Source organism: Lichenostomus cassidix, chromosome 11 (genome assembly GCF_008360975.1).
Source record: "Lichenostomus cassidix isolate B80296 chromosome 11, HeHo_3.0, whole genome shotgun sequence".
NCBI classification, from domain to species: Eukaryota; Metazoa; Chordata; class Aves; order Passeriformes; family Meliphagidae; genus Lichenostomus; species Lichenostomus cassidix.
In genome coordinates, this window is record NC_139492.1 from 8,347,995 (window position 1) to 8,360,144 (window position 12,150).

A 12,150-nucleotide genomic window follows, 5' to 3' on the forward strand; every position below is an offset into this window, starting at 1 on the left:
TGAGGAAGAGACAGAGCTCATCGTGGGCAGTAGCTGCCTCAGGAGGGGCAGTGGAGAGGCAGCACCTCTCTCTGTTTGCTGTGACGGGACCCGAGGGAACGGCTGGAGCTGTACCGGGGCGGGGCGAGTTAGGTTGGATATTAGGAAAAGGTTCTTCACCCGGAGCGTGCTTGAGCACTGACACAGGCTCTCCAGGGCAGTGATCACAGCACCAAGCCTGACAGCTCAAGAAGCATTTAGACAAGGCTTTCACACACGTGCTGTGGCTCTTGGGGTTGTCCTGTTCAGGGCTAGGAGTTGGACTCGATGGTCCTTGTGTGTCCCTTCCAACTCGGGACATTCATGATTCTGTGGTTTGGCCCAGCAGTGCAGGGCTGAGCGCCTCAGTGCTCCGGGAAGGACAGCAGTGTGTGCATGTGGGCTCTGGGCTCCCTGCACTGCAGAGACCCTGGCTCCCCATGTGCCCTGGGGTCCCACAGTCCTGCACCCACACCCTGTACCCGTCCTGCCCCAGAGTGCCGTGTTTGTGACTTGACTTGCCAGGAGCCCTTTGGGAGCTCCCCACTGTTCAGTACTTTGATCAACATTTGCAACGTGAATCGTTTACGTGCTCGATGCAAAGCATCAGGTTTCACCACCATGTTGGATTATGTTTTCCATCAGTGTAATTAACAGATGGTTCGGGTTTTCTTGTTGCAGTGCGGTCACAGACCTCACCAGATGACCTGCCTTTTTTTGGTAACCATTCTGTGATATCTAACAGTGATTTAAGAATTCCAGTGAGTTAAAATCCCACAATTTTCCTGGCAGGTTTTACCATTTCACAAGGTTCGAAAAGAGAAGAAAACAAATGTCAACTGGGAAAATAAAATAAATAGAACTTTGTTTAAAATGCTTTCCTACAGGCCCAAACAAGTCATAATATACTCAGCTTTAATCTATAACATTGACTGATATGTGACAATCTAGCTATAAAAAGATCTAGAGATAAAAGAAGGAAGTGTTGAGCACAGCAAGGTAAAATGGATCAAACTAAAATGAAGACAATCAAGGATTGCCTCCTGATCTCTGGAAAGAACACCCATCATTTCAATAAACAAGAAATCTGCAGTGGGAAGTTTGGTTGTTCGGAAGTAGATGTGAATGCTGAGGCTGCTGATTTTGCCTCTAAAAGCCACTTCACCTCTCTGCCGAAAAGCACAGGAGGCTTGACAGGAACATCCCTGTGCTGTGGGAAGGAAATGTTGGTCTGTGCTGCACCAGGGCTGCCCCACAGGGTCTTGGGGAAGGCAGAGCACTGCTGTTCATGGTGTTGGGTGTGGGTGACCACTGTATTGGTTTTCCACTTGGGACCTCTGATCACTGCCTCCTCTGTGATCATCTTGCCTGCTGCCCTAAGTTCACTGATTCCCATATCCAGGACCCTTTCTTTAGGGGTAGAAATACCATTTCTAATAGCACTTACAGTGTTTTAAGCATGAAGTCCCAGGCACTTTCCTTCCAGAAAACCATCATCTCCTCCCAGTGCTGTTTCCCATCCCTTCTTCCTCACAGAACATGTTCTTCCCATTTTCGTTCCTCATCTCTGAAGTGAAAGGGAAAAACAGGACATGTGGTTAACGAGGTAAAGAGGGGGTGTGAAAGAAAAGCAGACAAAAGAAAGCAAAAGGTAACTCAGTGTAATCAAGGACCAGTAATATCTACCACACATTTGTGAGCTAAGAGGTGCAGTATATTTGAATTTTGGGTAATTTATTTCTGGAAGCTCAGGGGGCTTAGATGGACAAGCAAGCCTACAGCATGTGTTCTGCAGGGAATAAATGGAGATGGGCGTGGCTATAGAGCAGTTCCTGCTCTTTCATATTCACACAAATCTCATGTGTAAAATCAATAGGATCAGAATTTCAATCAATAAGTTTCATTTCAATGGTTCTAGCCAGAGGGAATTATGAAAAGTGCCTTATAGAAAAAACACAATGAAGAAATCCAGAGGCAGTGTCCTCATGAGATGGCTGCATTTTCTTCCTGTCTCCTCCAGCAGCTTGCCAGCCTTGGACTCATATTGGGAAACTCTCCAAGGGTATTACTAAGAGAATTAGTCTTTTGTATCAGCCTCTGGCTACTCGTTATCTGACAAATTTGTAGCCCGAGCCTCCTGCCATGGAGAAAATGATTTCTCTTCTTCTTGACCAGTGTGGAGTCCGCACTCAGCCCTTTGTCCCATGAACATCCCCCTTGCTACACAATAATCTGCTAATTTCTTTCTTAAGGGAAAATCAGAAATTGGCAAGTCTTCTCCTTGCTCTCTCAGCTCTCAGAAAAATTCAGGGGAGCAGCTGTGAAATTGAGCCATTTCTGAGCCATTTTTTTTGCTGCTGCTAACTGAACAGAGCTGGTGGAAATGTTTCTTTTGAAATTTTCTTAGAGGGAAATTTCATTTTTTAAAAAAATTGCTTATTCATGGCAGATGAATTTCAAGAACCTGAAAGAAAAAAGACTGCCTCCTCCACCAAACAAAATGCATTCCAGCCTACTTGGATAAATATATTGGGTTTTGTTGCTGAAAAAGATATTTCCCTTTTTCAGGAGCTGACAGAAGTCCTCTTTTAATAAAAAGTGGTTGCTGGTAGTAACAACTTCAGATGAAAATAGGCTTCTTTTTGTTCCCCTTGTAAATGAGAGAACCTCTCCATTAAAGTTGGAGAGGAGGAACTTTCTTTCTGGCTATCCCTGCAATTAAACTATTTCATCAAGGTGCATAAAGAACATGTTTGTTTCTGCTCAGACTGCTCTCTTCCAAACCTAAGAGTCAGCAGTGTATTTTAAGCAGGAGTCTTTATTCTCCTGTATCTGATCTGTGCCTCAGCAAAACCCAGCTTCTTTCTCCAATCAATTTTCAACTATTGTGCTAGAAATGTTAATCTGATAGTAATTTCTCTAAGAAGTGAAGGATGGTAACAGAACTGATGGATGCCTTTGAAAATGGCTGTGCCAAAATGATGTTGTGGGGTAGACCACAGCTTTCTGATCTCGCCTGTGTTGTCTTATCCTGGGCGCTTCCAGACTGAGGAGAGATGTGCCCCCCAGCACACATCACCATCCTGGACTCTGCTACCCAGCTCAAGGGTTTGTAGAGTGCTCTGGCTTTCTTTCTAGGATCACAGAATAGTTTGGGGTGGAAGAGACCTTTGGAAGCCATCTGGCCAACCCCTCCGCAGTGAGGAGGACCGTGTTGCTCAGAGCCCTTCCCAACCTTGCCTTGAATGTTTCCAGGAATGGAGCATTCACCACCACTCTGAGAACCTGTAATATCTCACCCCCCTCAAAATCAAACATTTTTTCCTGATATCTAATTCATATCTACCCTCTTCTAGTGTAAAACCATTATTCCTTTTCTTATCGCAGCAGATCTTAATGAAAAGTTTGTTCCCACAGCTTGCCAGGAGGTAGTAAAGAGGGGTGAGAAAACTATTCCATGGGCTTTGAGAAAGTCTCGTAGCTACCATGACACTCCCACCACAACTGAGGTTGCCATAGAATTGGAAGGAATACCAAATTGGATCCATCCTCATAATTGATATTGCACGATCAGCACATCCTCAGAGAACTGGTGGGTGGTATGAGGAGGGAGTGGGGCAAGCCCAGAATGATGTGACTGTAGGAGGAAAGCTGCAAAGCTTTGCAGCTTGTCTTTCCCCTCCTACTTCAGGATTGTTCTGTCCAATCCATAATCTTATATTCCTTCAGTACTGTTTTAATGTACATGCTAATGGAACAGCCACCAATCCCGTGGAGAGATAGCAATGCATTCTAGCAGATCTCACCATTAGGAAATTTTCCCCGGATATTCAGCTTAATTTTTCATTCTTTAAATTGATGTCAATTACCCCCCAGCTAAACCTAGTTATGCAGTGGAAGACAGGTTTAAAATACTGCATGATCTCACTAAATTGGAGAAATGGACAGAAATCAATACAATGAGAGGCAATAAGAATGCCCATAAAGGTTAAGTGGTTGATGGAGGAAGGATTAATGAAATGTACACATACTAGGTTAAATGGCAAATATCCTTACTTCACTCTTACTCACTCCATATCCCACAAATACGCTCTACTCCAGAAAATCAAATGAGGAGGCACCTTAGAATTTGACTAGGGATTTGGAGAAAAAGAGATGAGTATTAAGGAAAGAGAAGGTCTGGGGTGGATTGATTGTATGGAAAATTGGCTATAAAACAAGAGTGAGACACCAAGAAAAAAAAAGAAAGTAACCTAATCACAAGAATATGATCTGCAATATAATTGGTGTCAAGAAGTAAGTTGGACAGCCAAATGAAGTCTGGAGAAATGCTGAAAAACCTATTTTGTTGTTAGTTTTTCATGCCTGTCTGGCTGGACAATGATAACTACAGGGCTTGGGAATCACTGACAGCTCCTGTCTTGAATTGGGTGAAGTTTTTGGGCTAGGGCTTACTTTTGCATGGCAGAGACATACAACAGCTTGTCTTCAAAGTACTTGGAACTAACCTTAGAAAGTTTTCTGTTCAGGTCTGTCATGTGATAGAGAGAAGAACGCGATGTATTCCGGGGAAAGTAACAAATGCCAGAGAGAAGATCTGCAGGGGAAGCTGAGCAGAACTCCATGTACCAGGTCCGGAGGAGGTCCTGGGCTGGTCTGTCTACCAGTCCCAGAAGACAGCAAGTGAATGAAAGTGCTGATCAGTACTGTGGTTCAAACCACTGATTTCCTGAGGATCCACATCGGTTTCTGCACAATAAGTTTTTTTTATATAAAATTAAAGGTTTCTACTACTTATCGTGAAAAAAAAAAATTATATGGCCTGATATAGGATATTACCTAAGTCAGCAGAGAGCACCAAGTTATAGTTTCTCAAAGTGAGAGAAAACTTGTCAGTAACCCTTAATGAGGTGTGATCTTCTCTCTCTTTTCTGCAGTAACTTTCAACTGTCAGCTCTAAGGAGTCTTTGCAGTGTCAATGTTTTCCATTTTCTAGTGGTTCAGGGACACATGGTGGTTAAAAGACTTGTAGACCTACAAAAAAAGGTCAGAAGCAAAATGATTAATTCTTTTGCTGGTGATCATTGAGTGGAAATCAGTACAGATTCCTTCATGGGTATTTTTGTTGTTTGGGACAGGTTTACATAATCATGGGCTATTTTCTGCCCCTTCATCTGATCCAATTTCTGCTTGTACGGTAGTACAGATATCTGTACTTCAATGGTGATGGGAGAACCTAAATGGAACAGAACTGAAAGTGGGGAAGAAGCTGACATCTGTCCACTTTCCACAGTAAGAAATATGTAATAGCATGGGTAATTCAGCAGGTGCATCAGTAACCTTGAAAAGCCACAAAACTGAAGCTATGCAATGTTGTCCTTCAGACAAGGGTGAAATGGTGCCAAAAATGAGACAGGGTAGCTGACCTTGGCTTGGAGCTTAATGACGACAAGGATTCGTCAGCCCTTTACCATTCTTATTTCCACTACATCAAGGGGGATGATTTAGTAGGAATTAAATTATTCCAGCCACAATCCAGGAGTGCTGGTTAGAGGCAAAGTCTTGATTACTCTGTGTAGGAAAATCAGTCATTGCTTGGTCTTGGTGAAACTGAGCTTAACCTTCTGCATTAAGCATTCAAGCTCAGACATGCAACTGATTGCACACAAGTGTCATTTCATTCAGCTACTGTCATCAGATGCAAGACTTGGATAGACAATTTAAGCAGCTCCATTTACAGCACTTCAGGAACATTCCTGTTTTTATATAAATGCTATCCAGAAACCTTCCAGCTCTCATTCACACAAGTAGTCCTGATGAGTGATCTTATTGAGGAATGCTAATTCAGTCCCTGAAAATATGAGTGTGTACTTACAAGGTTCACAGCTCTCAGAAGCTAACTCCAAGTACAAATATACCATTAGTTACATACAACTCCTGCACTTTTTCTCTGCAAAAACCTCTCGGGTTTTTTTTTCAGAATTATCATTGTTTTTCTACTAGAAATATCTGTTAAAATATTTAAAAGAAGCATCAGCTCTACCAAGTGTTGTTTCGGTGTTATGCAGGGCTTCCTGATTCTAAGTACTGATGTGATTCACAAAGGCTGGCTTTAGCTGACAGAGGCTGCAATCAGTGGAGGGAAAGAGACAGTCCTGTGCAGGATGAATAACAGGAATCATCTCTCACCTTTGATTTTGAAGAGAGCCTATAGACTGGTTGTCCTTGGCTGAAGCTAACCTTCATGAGCATCCCTCACAATGCCCTGAGACAAGGACTTGCTTTCATTGGAAGGGGATGGGGGAGAACAAATCCTGCCCATGCAAAACAGGCAGTGGTATTCTGAGAAGGTCATGTTGGGGGAAATGACATCTCGGGCAAGAATGAAACAGTACCTGAAGCAAACTCTGTATTTGAAGTATCAGTACACTCAATATCAAAATACTGGCTGGATGCTAAACCTGATCCAGGTTCAAAAAGCAGAAGAAAAAGTCCTGCAGAAAAGATCCATCAAAGGTTATTAAATACAGAAAATTACTGCCTGCGGTTAAATCTGTCCCCAGGTGACAGACTGTCAGGAGCTCGAGTGCAAGGGGAGAGGCTGCTGAGCATGTGCTGTGCTGGTATCCCTCCTAGTGCAGCCTCCACTGGCCTTGGAGAGAATCGAGGAGGCAGCTGGGCTGGGCAGCTCATCTGTCTGACATGGTGTAGCCATCCTCATCTACTGAGTGCTGGCTGTGGCCAGCAAATACCATAAAACGTACCAAGAGGGGGATGTTTTCCTGGGGGCTGCTACTGGCTTTTTCTTGTGGCTTCACCAGGCAGCAGTGAAACTCCCCTTGATTGCAGTGATGTCAGAAATTGAGCATCTGGATAGCTCAAGAAAGTTCTACATTAATGACTAAGATGTTGAAAAATACATTGTCACAGCATGAAGAATTCAATTTCTGTAGTAGTCCAGCTTGTCTGAGATGTATTTGACTGTTGCAATGACCAGAAGATCTAAATATTGGTTGAAAATGCTTATTCTGTGGCTGAAGCAGGGTTTTTCAAATGTACTGCATGAGTTCCCTCATCTCCTAACAGAATTGTGTCCAGGAGATTTGGATACTGGGGTGGGATCTCTGGCAACCTGCATCGATAGTTCACATGGGTATTAAGCTGGCTGCCTCTTGCTTTCTCGAATTCATGGAATGTTGTATTCTTTTCTTCACCTCCTTTACTGTTGGAAAACAATTACACTAAATTATCAACCACCTGTCCTATTCCACCTTTTAGCAGGAGGTGATGAGACATAGGTACTCTTGCAGTTTGGTGTTTTTATTTGGGATGAACAGATATGTAAGTATAAGTTATTAATATATTCTTGATTTTTTTTAAACCTTTGGAAAAGGTAGATGATCCATTAGCATATACATAAGAATAATATTTCTTTCTACCCTCTCTCCTTTTCTTTGCTTGATATGAAGAACAAAATAGGTCGATGAGAAGGGTTTTTAAGTACTGAAGATGAATGTGGCAGGATTTAACCTGTGTGCAAAGCTGGAAGTTGTTTGGAAGAGAGAAAATTCTGGCTGTATGTACGTCCATTGCCTTCAACAGGCTGATACCAAGGTAGAATTAAAATGTGTTTCCTCTAAGGCAGAAAGTAAGGATCTTAGCAGTTATTTTTTCTTCCTGATGATAATCAGTGGTTGTAGAGGGTTTGGAGGTTCCTGTGACAGCTGTAGATCTCTTCTGTCCCAAGACAGCTGTGACCTGCACGAGGTGAACACCAGAGACACATATTGGAATGGCACCTGTACTCCTGGCAGGAGGGGAATGGTTCAGAGGGGGTCTCTAACAGCTCAGCACCACAGGTATTACCAAACAAATAAAATGTGCCTCCCCCACACATCAGCCCTGTCTACTTTAGCATGTGATTACAAAATAATCAAACCAAAGCCCAGCAAGGAGATGAGGATTTATCCTGGAAAGTTTTGACATAAAAAAGTAGTGAGGTCATGTATTTCCTCTATGCATTGTAGCAAATGGGTCATACTGGCTGGCTGGGGAATAAATACAGTTTTTAATCTCTTAACCAAGTCTACAGCAAATCAGTCTGAGTGAATCCCAGCTAAATGAGGAGATATAATGGATATATTCGAGGAAAGAAAAATCTGCTTGTAGTGTGGCTATGCTGCTGGGAAAGTGGGCTGCTGGGCTCACCCTCCAGTCCTGTGTGCCCAGATGAGCCAGAGGATTTTGGGAATGACCAAGTCATGGTGAGGCTGCACAGTGATGTGCCCCCTATCACACCACTCCAGGAGCAGCCCAGGAGGCCACCCTGCCCTGGTGTACTTGGCCACCTTCCTGAGCCTTCTCTGATGAGCAAGTGGCTTCCCTGGTTGCTGGGTGATGGCAGCACTGAACAGCAGCACAAACACATACTTGTGTTGCTGGGCTGGTCCAAGGCAGGGGCTGGTAAAGCACAAATCTCTGCCTGTTTTTCTCTTTCCTTGTAACAACTTCAGCCCCATGCCTTACTCTTGAATCCTGGTCTCTGCTTAGCCACAGTGAAACTGCAGTGTGTTTTCCTGTGGAATATAAGTCAAAAAGGAAATTAGGCTGTGCATTACTACCAGGAGGATCACAAAGAAAACCCCAGATCCTGGATGCCATCATGAAAGGGGCTGCTCTGTTCTCTGAAAATCTTTTTCACAATTTCTGTTGCAGTGCTATGGAGAAATACATCCAAAGTCCCCAAGCATTTGCTCAAGTTTCAATAAGAGGGACACACAGCAGGGAACAGAACAGAGCACTGAATCCTCAAGGATTATCAAGTGGTATCTAAGTTCCTTGGGTTATGACCATAGCAGGACATAGAGGTCCCTACTGTCTCCCTCCTAAATCTCCATCTGGTTGCACTAGGCACATAGGAAGAATGATGGAGTCTGAATAACTTTCGTGATTATATGGGGCAGATGGAGGTCTAACAAAATTCATGACTTTATAGAAAGAAGTGAAAAAGCTTTAACTGAAGAAAATCTGAACCCGTAAAAATCTCAAGTGTCTGAGATCCTTCTCCAGACCATGTTTTACATTTCCTCTTTTCTTCCTGTGATGTTTTGTCTTCAGATTTTTTTCTCCTTCTCTCTTAACTGCCTTTCCTCATTTCATTCCACAATGCTCTTCCCAGGTTTTTTTCCTTGCTCAAATTCCTGCTCCCTTTTAGAGAGCATGGGGGTAGCTGGGAAGATATCTGTGAGTCACAGGTAAACAATCTTCACTGTGAATAACTATTTCAGATCTTGCCATGCAGTGACACAGGGTGCTGTCGGTGCCTGTTAAAGAGAAACCCTCCTTTGGGGGTTTGAGAATGTGTCCTTGCTAACTGGGAAGCTTTTATCTTCCAAATACCTTTAAACCCACACTTGAGTCTGCGTTTGCTTGTCTCAAGACAAAACTGGGTAGCTGCTGTTGGTGGTGTCAAGGTGAGATGACGTGAGCCTGTGGATATGGGTGCCCTGCTCTGGCTTTGCTTGCTCTCTGTGCTGCCAGGAAGCTCTCTGAAGGTGGTTGGACACGCTTTATTTGCACAAGGCTGGGTGCTGCAAGAATTACGTTTACATGACTTCAGCTTAGAGCAGGGCAGACCCTGGCAGGGGCATGTGTTCCCCCACCCTATGTTTGAGTGGGAGATTCTGGAAAAATTGTTATTATTTGGGCCAATATCAACACAGCCAGTAATGATCCGCTAGGCACCCTCCCTGACAGTGTGACAGCCTGAAAAATGCTTTTCTTGTGTGACACTGAGTTACGGCCAGATCTAGGGAGCAGGAGGTGCCCAAGCTCTCCTCTGGGTTTCCCAGGAAGAAGTGTTTTTTCTGGAGCCACTTGGTATGATGAGATTAAGAGCTGCAGGTTTGTGGCATGCTGCCCATGTCCGTATGGCTGTAGCATTTCAGGAAGGTGCATCAAGATCTGCATTTCAAGTCCTAGTTTCTCTTGCCAGGAGATTTGCCCCGATGGTGTCCCTGTGGTGGTGGCCCTGGGTGGGCACCATGTGAGAGCAGAGCAGTTGTTTCCTACTGGCAAAGAGCAACTGAGGCAGCTCCTGTCTGTGCAGTGCCTTTGCTGATACAAACAGTTTCGCTTTTCCCGTGTGACAGGACAATCTTACCTTGGTTTGCTTGGCTTTATTGAGAGAAACAAACTGAAGGGGTAGGAGTTATCTGAAACTCCCACTCATCTGCCTGGTACATTGCTTCTCTTGCAGAATATTTAGCTTTCAGGCCATGGAGACTGCATCAAGCTTCATCAGCTGATGTTGAACGTTTTTGAAGTTTCAATTGCTTCCTTGCCCGAGATGGAGCTATCATTTTTATTGCTTCGGTTGCTTAGGCAGGGAAAGGGAAAGATGAACAAATCAGTACAGCCCTCTTGAATTAGGATTGATTTTCATGAATTCTTCTTGTTGATTTTGAAACACAATTGTTTCTAAAACACTTAATTGATTGAGGTTTTTTCTTTTTTCATTCTTTTCAGCAGCGTTTGTCCTCAGCCATTTGCCACTGCTGGGAGAGAAAAAAAAAAGAAAATAAGCTCTGTGTGAGATCAAGATTTCAACGCATTACACACCAAAACATTTGTTGCTATTTACTTTTAAAAGTGCCCTTCTGAGGCTGCACGGCTAGAGCTGCCATCTGTTCGGGATTACGCTTTGGAACTCCTGGTTTCTCTGCAAACCTCTCGCCTGGTGCTGCTCCGTTGGCAGAGGGGAGAGCTGGTGGGGACAGGGCTGGCTGCAGGGGAACAGCACCTTCACAGCTGGGTCTGAAATCCTGGCTGTCAGGAGACCACCAAGATGGAATAAGAAGTTAGTGAAGGTGACTCCAGAGCATTTTTTCCACGATTCAATCAGACATTACATGTTTGTTGAAACACCAGAAAGGGCCATGACAGGAGTGTTGCTATTCATCTCCTCTGTTTAGTCAGACAGCAGGAGGATGTGGCCAGCATATGCCAGGGCCCCTGGAAAAGCCTCTGCCCAGCTCAACTCCTGAGCTGTGTGAGATGATGGGAGGACTGTTTTTCAAGGTGCAGGGGAAAAACATAGCCCCTGAAGTGGCAGGAGCATCACTGTGTCCTGGAATCCATTGCTCAGGCAGGGTGAGTAACTCCCAGAGCTGGAAATCCCTCAGGCAGCAAGTGTGCACATCACTTGGTTAATCAGCTGAGGGGGGTTTTCTTCAGGAGCCAGTGCAGGCTGTGTTTAGCTCTGTGCTTTGAGAATAAAGTGCTTTTCAGTACAAGAAACATGAGGTTTCCTTGTGGTATGGTCTTTTTCTCTCTTTCCAAAACAGGTTTGTGCAAAAGGTCTAAACAAAGCCTCTGGGATTCATTTGGCAAGGAAAAGGATGGAGCTCCTTTTGCCAGACGTGCAGGTCCTGCTCTGAACTCACAATTTTCAATGGCTCCAAAAGCCTTTGCTCGTCCCTCCAGGTGGTGGGAAGCTGGAGAGTCCCAGTGACCACCCACAAACCCAATGGAGATATTGGCACAGAATTTTACTCCCTGCTTGGATCTGCCTTATAGGCTCTGATGGCAACAGATGCTAATTATTAACATGACAGTCGTCACCTTTGAGGCTGTAACTCCTCTCTCCACGTCTCTGCACCCTTAGCCCGTCCCAGCTCCGACATCACTGATATGACAAATGGTTAAGCTACACAGGAGCCTGAAGATGGGTCTGTATTTACCAGCTTTGCAAATCAACAAACTGATGTAATAAAGGCTGAAGCCAGGGTATTGCTTGAGCCTGCGTCAGGGAATTCTGCCTGCCTGAAAGGGTCCTGCTTTTTGCAACGTGGGCTTCTGCAGCCAGCTTTATGAAATTGCTCAGAGACATGAAAAATGAGCAGTGTTTTTCACAAGTATTCAGCAAACAAGAATTCTTGTTGTGCCAGTGCTGGGCAAATGAAGGAAACTTGTTTCTCTGGGCTGGATTCTGGATGCTTTTTTGCAATTTTTGATTTGTGGGCTTGGATATCTGGGGAAGGTCTGAATTATGGATAATACAGTAGCATGTGTCTTGGATTGATGATATGATAATCCTTTATCCCCTATCGTTGGCTTATATGCCCAAGAAAG

The 12,150-nt window shown here is 44.1% G+C and overlaps 1 protein-coding gene across 1 annotated transcript in view; it reads right to left on the reverse strand.

The window, feature by feature from the left end:
* The window catches only part of B3GNT9 (UDP-GlcNAc:betaGal beta-1,3-N-acetylglucosaminyltransferase 9), a 306,546-nt gene that overhangs the window by 119,390 nt on the left and 175,006 nt on the right, over positions 1 to 12,150 (reverse strand). The window lies entirely within an intron of this gene.